The following is a 14,158-nucleotide window of genomic DNA, read 5'->3' on the forward strand; positions in this document are numbered from 1 at the left end:
GTATAACCTTCGAGTTCTAAAAAACGAGCCAATGGCAAGGAAATGCTATGGGTCTGCGGAATTTGCATAGCTCAACTCCGCCCCATCGCCCCACCGCCCCACCGCGTGGGTATAAAAGGAGGGTCGCTGGCAATCTCGCATTATGTTTTCCTGCTAAGGAGCCCAGACTGAACTCCAGGCCGTTCCAGCGGTACAGAGGTTGTAGCAGAGGGACGTAGCGTTTCCATTCCCTCCTCAGGGAACAAGGGTTACATACGTAACCGAGATGTTCCCTTTTGTTCAGTCACTGCGAGTTACGTCAGTGAATGACAAAATGCAGACTAGCACGGACGAAGGACTCCTACTTAACACAGGAATACCAAGGTACACTGGGAAGCATATCTCAGAGGAAATATGAAACACAATGCCTCCCCGAAGGGAGGACTTACAGAAAACACATATGACCCGAGTACGGGATGCACATGAAAAACTCAGAGGTATCCAGCCAGCAGGGTTGAATGTTTCAACCTCGAGAGAGAGGGAAAGACACAAGTTCGATGGAGACTTACCGTGGAAATACACATGTGGGTGTCACCCAACGGGGGAACCATGCACATGGAACACCTAGCCAATCACAAGGGCTGACCAACCGGGCATGCACTCTGGTGACGGCATCATCAGTGTAAGAGGAACTCAGGGTCTTGGAAAGAAGAACTCATCTGAGTGAAATATGGCATGTATCCAGTCCGAGGAGTGGAATGGCGAGCAGGCGATGACACCAGGCGGGTCCTATTACCGGTCAATGGGACCGGTAGAAAATGCAGATTGGGAAGCTCCAAAAACTGAACCAGCGGGGTCATGTGAACTACAGACATACCCACGATGGGGCAGCGAGGCGGAATGACCAACCCGGACATGGGAGGCGGAGCGTCCCGGTGTGGGGACATGGTCACAAGCCGCGTCTTGACAGAGGAAGGACATGCATTCCTTCCAGGGACCAGGGAAGGACATGCATTCCACTAGGCCCTGCTCTGACAGGGTTCTGGCGACAGAGGCCTCTGAGGGTTCAGAGATGTGAATGTCAGTTCTTTGGAAGAAGAGGTTCTCCCCCGGGGAAGGAGTGGCCCTGCAACCACTTCCTGGAAAGAACTGCAACCCATCTTTGAGCTGCCCGTAGCAGGAACGCTGCATGCGGGGCTGGTACAGGCTGGGGTGCCTTCCTGCGACTACCTCCACGGCGCAGCCCGGGTGAAGGCTGCTGCGGGGGCCAGGCGGGAGGGGCAGAAGTCGCAGGAGGGTTCCCTCGGCGGCGAGCGGATTGAGGCATCTGAGCCAGCGGTTGGGTGGCAGCAGCTTGCCTCGGGGTCAGAACATGTTTGATCACCTCAGTCTGCTTCTGGGTGGCCGAGAACTGTTGGGCAGGGTCCTCGACCGTGCCGCCGAAGAGGCCAGCCTAGGATATGGGGGAGTTGAGGAAGCGGGTTCGCTGTAGACAAAAACCTACAGGCTTTGGAGGGGTGCTTAGGGTCGCCACGCCAGGTGGAGGCTCTGTGGGGACACAGTTGTGTTGCCACAGAACACTCCATGGGGGGGACCCCAGTATACCCTTTGGCCGCGGCCTCAGCGAGGGCAGAGAAGGCGGAAGAGGCCACTGAGCAGTCGTGAAAAGTCAAAGGAGAGTTTCCACAATCTCATGACCTCTTCATGCACTTCCAGGAAGAAAGGAATTGAGGGCGGATGCTGATGGGTGCCCCCAAAAAACAATCATCAAGCCTTGAGCGCTCGGGACATGGCAGAAGATTCCACATAAGCCCGATGCTTGCGGCTACCCGGGAAAGCATGGCAGTCAGTTCTGGATCAGACTCGGACAATGCTGGCACCCCCGAAGGAGGCAGCACAGCCGAGACTTCATTTCCAGGTGACTTGTGATGCGGCGATAGTCTGCTGGGGCGCCCAATGAAATGCTGAGATGCTGCAATGTGGAAGAGAGGGGGACGGCCTGATTAGAATTCGTCAGGTTGTTCCACATCAGCAGCCTCAGATCACCCTGACCACCAGCCAAAGTGCAGAGGGGACTCTACTTCCGCGGAGGTCATTGAGTCTCGACCAAAACATTGCGATGGTCATGTTCCCGCAATGAGAACATGACGCATCCACGAGCGCTGTCTGAGCGAGATCTAAGCCCAAACACACCAGGCAGCGTTCGTGCCCATCAGCAGAATTAATCTGACTACCGCACCCAGAAATACAGGGGCTAAACAACTTTAAAAAGACGTGCCACGTGCAGCTCTTTTAGAGAGGATAAAATTCAACAGCAGTGCTGAAACGCCCAGAGAGAAAAACACAATTGTTGGCAGATTACTGCACAGACCAGCAGCAGGAATGAGATCTCGCTGGAACACGCTGGCACACCAACACCGCTGAGGAGTCGCTCGTCTCGTATCTAAAACTTGTAGACAGCTTGCGTGGAGAGGAGTGAAGGAAACACCCGGCTCCGAGGGAAAAACATTTTGTGAGATTACCAGCTTCCCTCCTTTTATACCCACGTGGTGGGGCGGAGTTGCGCTATGCAAATTCCACTGACCCATGGCATTTCCTTGTCATTGGCTCGTTTTGTAGAACTCGAAGGTGATAGGCTTCTAAGCAAAACCCCCATTTCGTCATTCATTGACGTAACTCGCAGTGACTGAACGAAACGGAACCTTGGTTCTATGAGATTGAGTATTGCATCTTTGCTAGACACTATGGGAAAACTCCTTTTTCTCAGGATTACTTCACAGCCATAGTAGTGCAGAGATCTGCACGCGCACTTATTGGCTGAGCAGTGGGAACTGCACGAACCTATGGTGAAGTGGCGCATCTGCACGAGTCAATCGGGGTGGGTCCTGCCAACCGAGCACAGAGTCTGCCAAAGGGGGCGGGGCATCTGCCCATAAAAGCAGCTAATTTTATCATAGGATTTCAGGTTAATTTGACTGAAGTGATGAGTTGTGTGCGTCATAGCACGGCCGTCTATGCAATACTCGTTCCCGTTATCTCAGGGAACTGAGGTTACGTAAGTAACCAAGACGTTCCCTTTCTAAACGTTCATTCGGATTGCGTCTTTGCCATACGCTATGTGGAACCAGTTCAATCACACCGTGCTATGTTCAAGCAGATTGACATATTCTACGGCCCTAGCCTAGGACACTTGGATAAGGACCCTGAGGGCAGTAGGGCTAAGAGAAGGACAGTGGTCGGAGCCTCCAGAGAAGTAAGGGTGAGTCAAGCTCGTACAGAGGTCAACTCCAACAAAACAGAGAGGATTTGTGCCTGCAGTGCAGGGACCTCCACGTTGTCAAATCTGGCAAAGGTGGATGGCGAGGACCAGCTTGCAGCCACACAAATGTCGCCGATAGACACATCACTGGATCACACCCAGGAAGAGGCCGTGTCTCTGGTGGAGTATGCTCTGAATTCCGATGGGGGCATTGAAGGCCCATCAAAGCATAGGCTAAAGCGATGGAGTCCACTATCCAGCGGGACAATCTTTGCTTCGTGACCGGAAGCCCTTTGGTGCAGCCACTGAAGTATACAAAGAGCTGCTCCGATGGGCTAAAACTGGGCGAAGCACTCGATATATACTCGTAGGACCCGTACAGGGCAGAGCAAGTGTAGTTATCACTCGTCTTTCAAAGCGGGAAGTGCAGAAGGTGAAATAACTTGTGCTCTGAATGGAGTAGAGAGTACTTTAGGCACGGGCCTTGGCCTGAGGACCATGGAGTCGTTAGGCCCAAACTCAAGGCAGGAAGCAATGACTGATAGCACTTGTAAATCACCCACTCGCTTGACCGATGCTAAAGCTAGCAGAACTGCGGTCTTGAGCGAAAATAGCCTTAGTTCGGCCATCTGTAGCGGCTCAAATGGGGGCCACTTGAGGGCCCTGAGGACCGATGATAAGTCCCAAGAGGGTATGGTAAGAGGTCGAGGCAGGTTAAGCCTTCTTGCCCCCTTCAGGAAGCAAACAATCAGGTTGAGCATGGAGGGGGTACGACCAAGGTCCAGCAGCTCTTGTAGAAAGGTAAGCGCCAGCAGTACTTCACATGAAGTAGGGTCTTGGCACCAGTCAGAGAAAACTGACCACTTGAGGGTGTAGAGGCGTCTCATGGACAGGGCTCTTAGCCTCAGATATAGTGTTTAGGACTCTCCCTGGCAGGTCTGGGTTTCCCAGGCCCAGAGCTTGTGCTGGCAATGCCAGATTGTCCTGTTTACATGGGAAAGGAGGTCCTCCTTGAGGGACAGGTGCAACCGGGGAAAAGGTATAAAGGGGGAGGCTGGGTCATTAATGGGCCAGTATTGTACCCATAAGAAGAGGCGTCTGGCTAGTTTGTAAAGAGGCCTCAACCTGAGTCCACCCATGTGGTTTATGTAGGACACCACCGCCATAATGTCCGAACGGACTGAGGGCCAGGAAAACCGCCATTATCTCCAGGCAGTTGATATGCAGCCGTCTTTCCGTGCTCGACCAGTAGCCGGAAGACAGTCTCCCCTCACACAGAGCTCCCCAGCCCGTGTTAGTTGTAGTAGCCACCTTCCTCCTTAAGACCAACCCCATGTTTACTCAAGTCTAGTAATGTCTGGGGTCCTCCCAAGGGGTCAGGGCTCTGATGCAACCGTGGTTCACCTTGAAGCGAAGACGACTTGATCGCCAAGTGTGAGTTGGGACCTGGGGTTTCAGCCAGTACTGCATGTGCAGCAAGACCAGCGGAAGTACAGACCAAAAGGTTCTGAGAGAGGTTCTGACCGCCCCTACTCTGAACGATATTGCGAGCCGCTGGAAGCGCTCGGGTGTTAGCCAGGCCTGCTTTTGAGTCGAGGACCGCCCCCAGGAAAGAGATTACCTGTGAGAAATCAATTTTGCCTCTGACTGGGCCAGGATAAGCTAGTCATTGAGATAATTCACTGCATCCATTCACTTCATGGAAGTGCGTGGTGAGTAACCTCCATTGATTGTCCCGAAACACTCCGGGGATGGTCTGCCTTACCCAAGTCGAGTGTCAATAGCTTAAGTGTTACAGGCTGCATCTCGTACTCAGGAGGGTGAACAGCACCTGTTACAGCATAGAGATCAATGGATAGCTCTTGGTTGAGCGGAGGCATGGCTTGCAGCTCTGCTATGGTGCCTGGGTCGCTGCTGAACGCAAGTGCAGCGAGGCGACTTACACTCTTGCAATAGGAGCGTCCATCTTGTTTGAAGTATTACAGGCTGCATCTCGTGTTGACGTGGGGGAACAGCACCTGTTACAGCATTTAGATGAATAAGTAGCGTTTGGTCGGGCGGAGGCGTGGCTGCGGCTCGCGTTTTGTCACCTGGGTCACTGCTGAGCCGTGGAATGCAAGCGCAGAGAGGCGAAACTCGCGCTCTCGGCGTGAGAGCATCCATCTTTGATGAATGGGGCTTGCGTGGGCGCAGCCCTGGCAAGTGACACGACCATTGGCACGGAGTTGTAAAACAACTGCTTTAGAAAGGGATGTGCTCAATGTAACTCACCTGACAGCCACAGGGGAGAGGCATAATTTTGGCTTGCTCTAGCAGTGGAGGCAGCACTGCAGGGAGAGTGAGACATGCGGGGATTAGACTGTTGTGAGCTCACTTAGTCCCGTTCACTCCCAGCCCCACAGCTCCATTGTTTCTTCGTCATATGTTTGAGAGAAAGAGAACGGCGGATAAAGCGGTTTGTGAACAAAGCAAGGCGAGACTTGCGCTCTCATAGTGAGAGTAACTGTCTTCAATGAAGGTCCAAAGGTCCGGCATTTTGAAACAAACGCCAGCGAAAATATGCTCTTTTAGAGAGATAAGCTGTTATACTCACCTGACAGCTGCAGGGGAGGAGCGTCATTCTCAGCGCTGAGTCAGCGGAGAGCACAGAAAGTAGCCCAGAGTAATCACCGGATAGCCGCAGGGGAACGGTGAAACAGCTGTAGCAGCGGGCTGAGTCAGCTTGCTGGGGACTGCGCCGATCAGTCAGGCTGCTTGCTGCTGTAGTCTGCTTGAATGCCGAGCGAAGATTCAGCTCGTTCAGCATGTTGGGCTTCTTCCGACGGCCTGAAAGCTTCTTTTTGAAGAATCAACAAGAGATGTAGATTGTCGCTGAAAGAGTATAAATATGAAAGCCTATGGAGAAATGAGCTCCTTTTATAGGCAGATGTCCTGCCCACTTTGTTGGGCTCTGAGCTTGGTTCGGTGGGACACGCCCAGATTGGCTCACGCAGATTCGCCAAATTTCCAATGTGGTCTCAGACATTTGGATCATACTGTATAGACTTGAATTTGTGAAAATGAAAATGTACTTATACAATAACATAGCTGTAAACATTCACACGGACAATGGCCTACAATTTTAAATAACTTAGACATGTCTGTAATTTTGTACACAAGACTCTCGGGTTACATTTATTGGGAAAATGTTGCATGTTGCTTTTCCATATCTTAAAATCCAAATGTTAACAACATATTGTCAGTGATTCTCAACTGGTTTTGCTTCAGGACACATATTGTATAATGTTTATTATGTGGTAACTCAATACTGTTGGTCCAACAATATGGAAAACTATAAACATGATTAATTAGAAAATCAACAATTTTGGTTTCTAAATAATGGTTTCATGCTCTCTGCAGCAATAATTCATTTCATAAAACAAATTGTGGACAATGTTTATTGTCAATGCAACTGAATATGTATGTATATGATGTATAGTATGGATATTTTTATGTGAGGGATAATGTACCTTCAGCCAGTTGATATCACAGAATAAACTCAAACAGGGTGATCAGAACCCGATGCGAAGAAGTTTGTATCATCACCCTGAAGGGGTTTATTCTGCTATAACAACCAGCTGGATGTACATTATCCTGCTTATTACATGGCTACTTGCCACATAAGTAAACAATTAGACACGAAATATTGACTTATTTTTTTAGGTCTTTAAACGCAAAGCTTCTACGAAGAAAACAGCTGCAAGGAAGCGGCAAGTTCAAACTAGACGGACATTTAAGGGATATGGTACAGTCATACTGAGCCTGTGTTATCAGTTTTTACCGGTTGTTATTGGGGAATAACATACCACTGGATTGCGCGATTGATCAATCAGAATCAAGTATTCCACAGATCTGTGTAATAATTGATTTTAGAGGAAGAGGGCATATCACACAGCCTGTCTATGTTGGCGTCGGTCTAATTTGGCTAGTTTCTACTAAGTGACACAATAATGGCAAAATAACACGCATTCTTTGATGTCATCAACAAACAATATTGAAACTATTTTATCTTTCCCTTTAATATTCATTAAGCATATTTATTGTGCTATAACCATTCATGATTAACCATTATGTGCTTTACAAATATGTGCATTTGATTCAGTACAGACCTGCAACACACGTGTGGGTTGCATCTGCACGTTTTGATTTGCTCTCACTCTGTCTCTCTTTCATCTTTGTCTACTCTACATATTCAAATTTTTGCCAACTCTGTCCTTACATTTGTGTTTTTTCTTGCACTTTTCCCATTCATTGTTTTTCCCCTTTCCTTCCATTTTGTATGACTTGTTCTCTCACACATTACACATTCACCCTCTCTCCTCTGGTGTTTTGCTCTCTACTGCTGAAAAAAGCAAAGGAGGAGGGGGGGGGGGGTTGTACAGACTGGAAAGGTTTGTGTGTATATGTGTCTTTGCTTTGCTTTGCTTTGCTCTGCTCGGCTCAACGCAGGGTCTAACTGCCTGCCTCCACTACTGCTGCTTCTTGTGTGGTCTCCCAGCAAACTTTATGATTTATTCAGCCAAAGGCAGAGGAGCAAGACCCCCAGTGACCACAGAGAGAGCTACACACGTGGGTTTAATGATTTCACCACAAAAATGTCTGCTATGGCTGGGGCCGCTCTTTCAGGGACACGAAGAGAGAGAGAGGAAGAGAGAGAGAGAGAGAGAGAGAGAGAGAGAGAGAGAGAGAGAGAGAGAGAGAGAGAGAGAGAGAGAGAGAGAGAGAGAGATACAGCACTCACTGCTCACATCCACTTGCTGAATGACTCATGTTCCTACTTGGGTCGATTACCCAAAATTGACATCAATAGGAAACAAGAAAAAACAATCACAACATTGTACACATATGTAGGCTTAACACCTATGTATATCTGTTGCTGATGGAATGGATTTATCGGTACATACTCAATGTTCACTCTCACACTCTTCAAGTTCTCTTTTTCTTCTGTTCTACTTCCAAGAACACATCAGTGGTAGAGTAACAAATTGGCAGAGTGAGATGATGTAACAAAAGCTTTGAAGGACAGTAAGAGAGAGCAAGAAAAAAAGAAAGAAAGAAAGATATCATATATATTTTTCATCATATATCATATAAAAAATATCATCCCTTTAATAATGTGACAACCTTTGTTGAAAAATTAAAAGAAATAGATTTTATAAAGTTGCAATATCAAAACCGTAAAAAGTACAACAACACTTACAAAATTACATTTCAGACTAAATAACCTCTATGCCAAGGATGTAACGATATGCAGACTCAGATAAAACAGATGTAAATAAACAACGAGTTTGTTTAAACAACAGTGAGCAATGCAGACAGTTGAGTATAGAATGGAGAACAGTGATCTATGGTAAATATGACAGACTATTTCGTAGAGCCAGTGAAGCAGACGAGAAGGTTGCCGGTGACGGGTGAGATCCAGGGTGATATGGGAACTGCACAGAGATGAGGGAGAGGAACGCTGGAGACCGGAGCTGTAGAGGAGAACTTGGAACTTAAGCACAGGAACTAGAATCTTCTCAGATAGTTAATGCATGGTAAGTGGAGCATGGGTTTTGCCGTGCATCCGTATTGGAGACCAGGAGCCGTATTCACAAAACATTTTATCTTACCACTAAGAGTTCTCCTAAATGGCAGTAAAAGTTTTTAGTTAAGAGTTTTCTCTTAAAATCTATTCACAAAGCTGCTGAGACCAACTTTTAATAAGGAATAGAGAGAAGTCTTAAGCTAAGAGTAAGGGCAGGGTTGACCTCGTTGCTATGAATGATGTCAACACGCTTACTAACTATGACCACAGTGATTGGCTGATGGGGGAGGGGTCTCTTTCAGTGAAATAAATAATGTAGAATAAGGTATCATGTTGTTATATTCAAATTAAGATTTTAAAATAAAAGTGTCACTAATTAAACTAGTATATGTTCAGGTAATTGTCAGCCTCTTGCATGTCTGCATGTCAAGAGATTGCAGAATTCAACTGACAAATTATGTTTTATAAACAAAGTTCAGGAGAAGCATGTTCAAACGATCTATCTAAACAGCTCGAGAGGAGGTATATATACACAGCCGATAGCGGACTCACCTAGTTACCTCAACAGTTTTCTGCATCCCTCCGCCACCCCGTTCCTCACTCTCGGCTGGGGATTCGGGGGAGAATTCTGGATTTGGGCTAAATTCCTTGGACAGCACGCCAAATACGCTTATTATATATTTTTTACTATATTTGATCACTTGTAAGTGAAAGCAACAGTCTTCTGAGCCTGAGTCTGAGTCTCCCCGAGCCTGAGTCTTCTGTCCCCGAGCATGTGTCTTCTGTCCACGAGTCTGAGTCTTTTGTCCGCGAGTCTGAGTCTGTCTCCAAACCTGAATCTGTCCCAGAGCCTGAATCGGGTGTCTAAATTACCACCCAGCCTCCCTCTCCCACCTCCTCCCATCTACCACCTCTCAACCCTTCTTCCACCACTGCCTGCCAGCTCCTCAAACCACCTTTGGGGAGGTGGGGTCGCCGTGGGTCTGCCAGCCTGCAGCTCCAACCTGGTCGGTGGATCCCCGGTCTCTGCCTCCAACCTCCGCAACCAGGATTCTACCTTAGCCCATCGATCCATCAGCTCCATCTTGGCTCCTACCTCCCTCAGCTCCAGCGTGGCCCATCAGTTCACCAGTTCCGCCAGGCTCCCTTGTTCCCCCGGATCCACCTTGGTCACTCGTCGACCTACCCTCACCTCTGGACTGCACTCCTCTGGCTATGCCTCGTCCCTTCGTCCCCCGGCTCCAATGGACTCCTCATTCCCTTCTGTTCCTCCTTGGTTCTCACTCCCTCTGTCTACACCGTGCCCTTCTGTGTCCCCGCCTGCACCTCAGTCGCCAGAGCCAGCCATGTCCCGCCGGATCGTCAGCATCGTCTAGCCTCGCCTGGTCTCCGGCTCCACCCTGGTCTCCTCGCACACCCGCTCCGCTCCCGTCAGTTGGGCTCTGGAGTCGTCAATGTCTCTAGTGCAACCCTGCCTCCACCATGGCTCCTCGCTACGTTGTCTCCGCCCTGGCCGCCTGCACAGCCTGGTCCGCCCTTGTCCCTCCTGCCTTCTGATAACACTCACCTGCTCTTCGTTCTCCTCCTGAGTTCCCTCCCTCCGCAGTTGGTCTATCTATGGCGCGAGAACGTGCCTACCGGGAGGGAGGATTATTATCACAGTTGTATTCTGTTTAGTTTGGTTTCATTGGACTTGTCTGCCTGTCTTCATGTCACATGTCATTGTCATTATCAGTTCATCTGTATCACCTATGTTTAGTTAACCATCATCTGTTTCACCTGTGTTCAGTCAATCTATGTTCATCTGTACACAAATAAAAGTAGACACTTAACAGTTTCAAAGTATGTAAAACACTGATCTGTATAACCAAAATCGGCTGAGTATTTTGAGTCTCTTTCGCACTTACAAGAAAAAAGCGAGCTGGACGAGCCAGTGCCTCCGCCGACCCCAGGGAGTTAAGGACCTGGTAATCAATGCAGGGCCTCAAGCCTCCATCCTTCTTTGCCGCAAAAAAAGAAACTCGAAGCAGCAGGGGAGATGAAAGGACGGACGTATCCCTGTTGAAGAGCCTCCAGAATATACTCCTCCATGGCCTTGTGTTCAGGGATGGAGGGTGGGTATATTTCCCTCACTACAGATAGTCTGGGATATGTTATTAATATAAACTGAAAACAGGGTTGAGGCTAACACAGACCCATGAGGAACACATTTGTTAATAGTTAGAGGCTCAGATAGTTGTTGATCAATTTTTACATGTTGGGATCTACTAAATACTGTAGATAATTAGAGAACCATAATAAAGTTAAGTTAGAAGCGCCAATACTACGTAATCTGGATAACAGAATAGAGTGATCAACTGTATCAAAAGCTTTAGCAAGAAAATAGCAAGTTCATAACTTTTACAGCTGCTGTAATGCAACTAAATGATGAACGAAATCCGGATTGAGCATCAGATGTGATGTTAAATTTACTAAGAAATCCTACTAATTACCTTTGCAACACAAGGCAAAATTGAAATTGGCATGAATTTGGATCCATTTTATCACCATTCTTATAAACCTGGGATACAATGGCAGTATTCCGCTGTAGAAATCGATAAATAAAAAATATATGTTAGAGGTTTAGTTATGATAGGTGCACCAACTTTAAAAATCTAGGTTATCTAGACCAGCAATAGACTCGGCGTGCGTGATTTGCATCACATAATCCACCCACGCGGCGCGGGTATAAATACAGAAGTGGATGCACGCACTAGTTCCTTTTTCGCTGAAGAGCCGAGCAAAGCCCGGAGTCAGCGGTGGTCCAGCAATAGTGGCGACGGGACTACGTCTCCGTTCCTTCCTTCAGGGAACGAGGGTTACATGAGTAACCAAGACGTTCCCTTTCAGTCGCTCACTTTTAACGTAGTCGACGTGTCGACTGATTGGGATCCCAATTAAAACGCCACTAGTGCTGCCACTTTCCAGTGCCTAGACAAAAACGTTCTGATCCCCTCGCATTATTTGAGCCAGAGATGGGACAGGGTTCTCTTTCGAAAGCGTTCTCTTTCGTTGAAAAGAGACATCCTGCCCATAGGGAGGTACCGTGGAGGATACACATATGGACTGGGCGGATACCGGGCAGTACAACATATGGAATGTCACTGGGAGGGCTCCAGCCTATAACAAGGGGGAGACTCAACTGGCCAGTAATGGCAGAGCGGGCTCTGCCAAGGGAATACACGGGCTTGCCGCAGGGAGCCGTACCCTGGAAAAATAAACATATGGGATCGCCGTAGGGATCACAACATATGGACCCAGCCTAACACAGGTCCCACCAGTGCATACGAGTTATAGGCCTGGCTTCGGACGTTCCGGCACGTCCGTTGCCGAAATGTATGGAGGAACTTGGCAGGGTTCGGCTAATAAGGGTAACTCTACTGGAGCAAGAATTGCGCACGTATCCAGTCCATTTGAGGGGAATGGGGCAGCAAGCAGACACTTCAAACCGGGCTTACAGTGAAACTGGCTTCATGTGAAGGCAGCCTACAGGAAGCAGTAGTTCGACACATAGGCTAGTTCTCTAGCGAACGTGATAGGTGTCGCCCAGCCCCCAATTCTAATTAACATCTGTTCAGCGAGGCACTCTGTGTCAACACCTAGGAGGGAGCAATACTCTTAGTTAGGAGGAGCTCACCACCCAGATGAGCATGTGCTTCTTGGGAAAACTTTCTCACCAAGATGAAGGCAACCACTGCTTGGAAACAGCCTTCCCTTCTGCTGTTCTCCGTAACAGACAAGAGCTGTTCTGAGGTCCAGGCTTTGTATTCTGAGCACGTATAACCGCAATGGAACGGACGGACAGAGAAAAGCTAGGGCTGGGTCTGCCTCCTCTGGGGCAGCGCTTGCAGCCTCACCACCTAGTAGGAGAGGTAGGAACCTTGAACACATATCCAGGCCGGGCTCTCAGATTTCATGACAGTTAGCTGGCCCGAATTCCAGGGACGATTCGTTGACCAAAAATGCGTGCAATTCCCTACCCTCTAGATAGAGACCAAGCAAGCAGGAGAACTGTTCCTCTAAAAACAGGATTTTGAACTCACTGCCTGCAGGTCTCAAGGGAGGTCTCTGGAGTGCAGTAGCACCAAGAGGGTAAAGAGGGGCCGCAAGGCGGATTCAGTCTCCTTGCTTCCCTTTGGAACCTGATGATCAAGTCGTGCTTCCAACGGATTTGTATCCACTGCATCATGATGTGCATCAATATAGAGGCAACAACTTTTTGATGTGGAGGAGACAGCCCTCATTCTAACCCATTGGCAGGAAAGAAGCACTAAAGTGATCGAACACCTTCGGGATCTCCTCACGGAGAGAAGACTTAATTCAACGAATAGGTTCCACTTCTAAGGGAGCGTGCCTAATTTCGTGAGGGTGCTCTCACAGAAGTGATTGTCTCTAAGGCATAAAAAGTCTTGTGGTAGTAAACAGAACCTCCGTGTCCCGTTCTTTTAAGAACCAGACCTGGAACTCTCCAAGGTCTAAACGCGGGTGCCATCATGCCCCTTCCCTGAGAATGTACTCAGGAAGGAGTCAGGAAGGGCTGTCGAGAGGAGAGGTCTGGTTGGGCCAATAAGGGGCAACTAGCAAGACCTGCTCCATTTCCTCCCTGACTTTAGCACAGTTGTGGCCAGAGTTTTTTCTGTGTGACCGTTGGCCTGGAGAAACAAGAGGTCCCTTACAGACTGTGTGTTTGGCGGCAGGCCAGGGTGCTTTCACATGGAGCGTGCCGCTCTGCCACGGTCACCTCGGGATCGGTGTTCATATGGAGGAAGCCGAGTGGCTTCGTCTACCATATGCCCCAGGAGCCTCTGAAGAGTTTCAGTGGGACCCTTTCTCACGTCTATACAGCACTAACCGTGCACACACTTCTTCAGAGATGCGGTGGACCGAATCCATCTCCAAACTAGAAAAGAGATCCCAACTTGCTATGAACACTTGAAGGGTAGGACTTTGTACTGAAACTTCACTCCCTTCAAACACACAAACTCAGGATGGCCTGTGGTGCGGAAGGATAGAGATCTGAAGTACATGTCTCTCAGGTCGAACGTTGCAGACCAATCTTGGGGAAGGAGCATTTGGAAATGCATCTCTGTGTAACAAATTGAACGGAGGCTTTTGAAAAAGGACCCGTCTCAATTAACTCAAGACCAAGATCGTCGTGACCCACCTCTCTAGGGTACAATGAAGTACGGGCTTATAGAAGCCGGCTTTCATATCGGCTGAGGAAGTGGTTGCATTGCGTCCTTCGCCAGTAGACTGGAGTACTGCTCAACACTTAGGTGTGACTAAAGTCACTAATTTTAGGAGCATATTTGCTC

The sequence above is a fragment of the Siphateles boraxobius genome, unplaced genomic scaffold (genome assembly GCF_051911475.1).
Source record: "Siphateles boraxobius isolate OS27281-9 unplaced genomic scaffold, OSU_SipBor_1 29, whole genome shotgun sequence".
Taxonomy (NCBI): domain Eukaryota; kingdom Metazoa; phylum Chordata; class Actinopteri; order Cypriniformes; family Leuciscidae; genus Siphateles; species Siphateles boraxobius.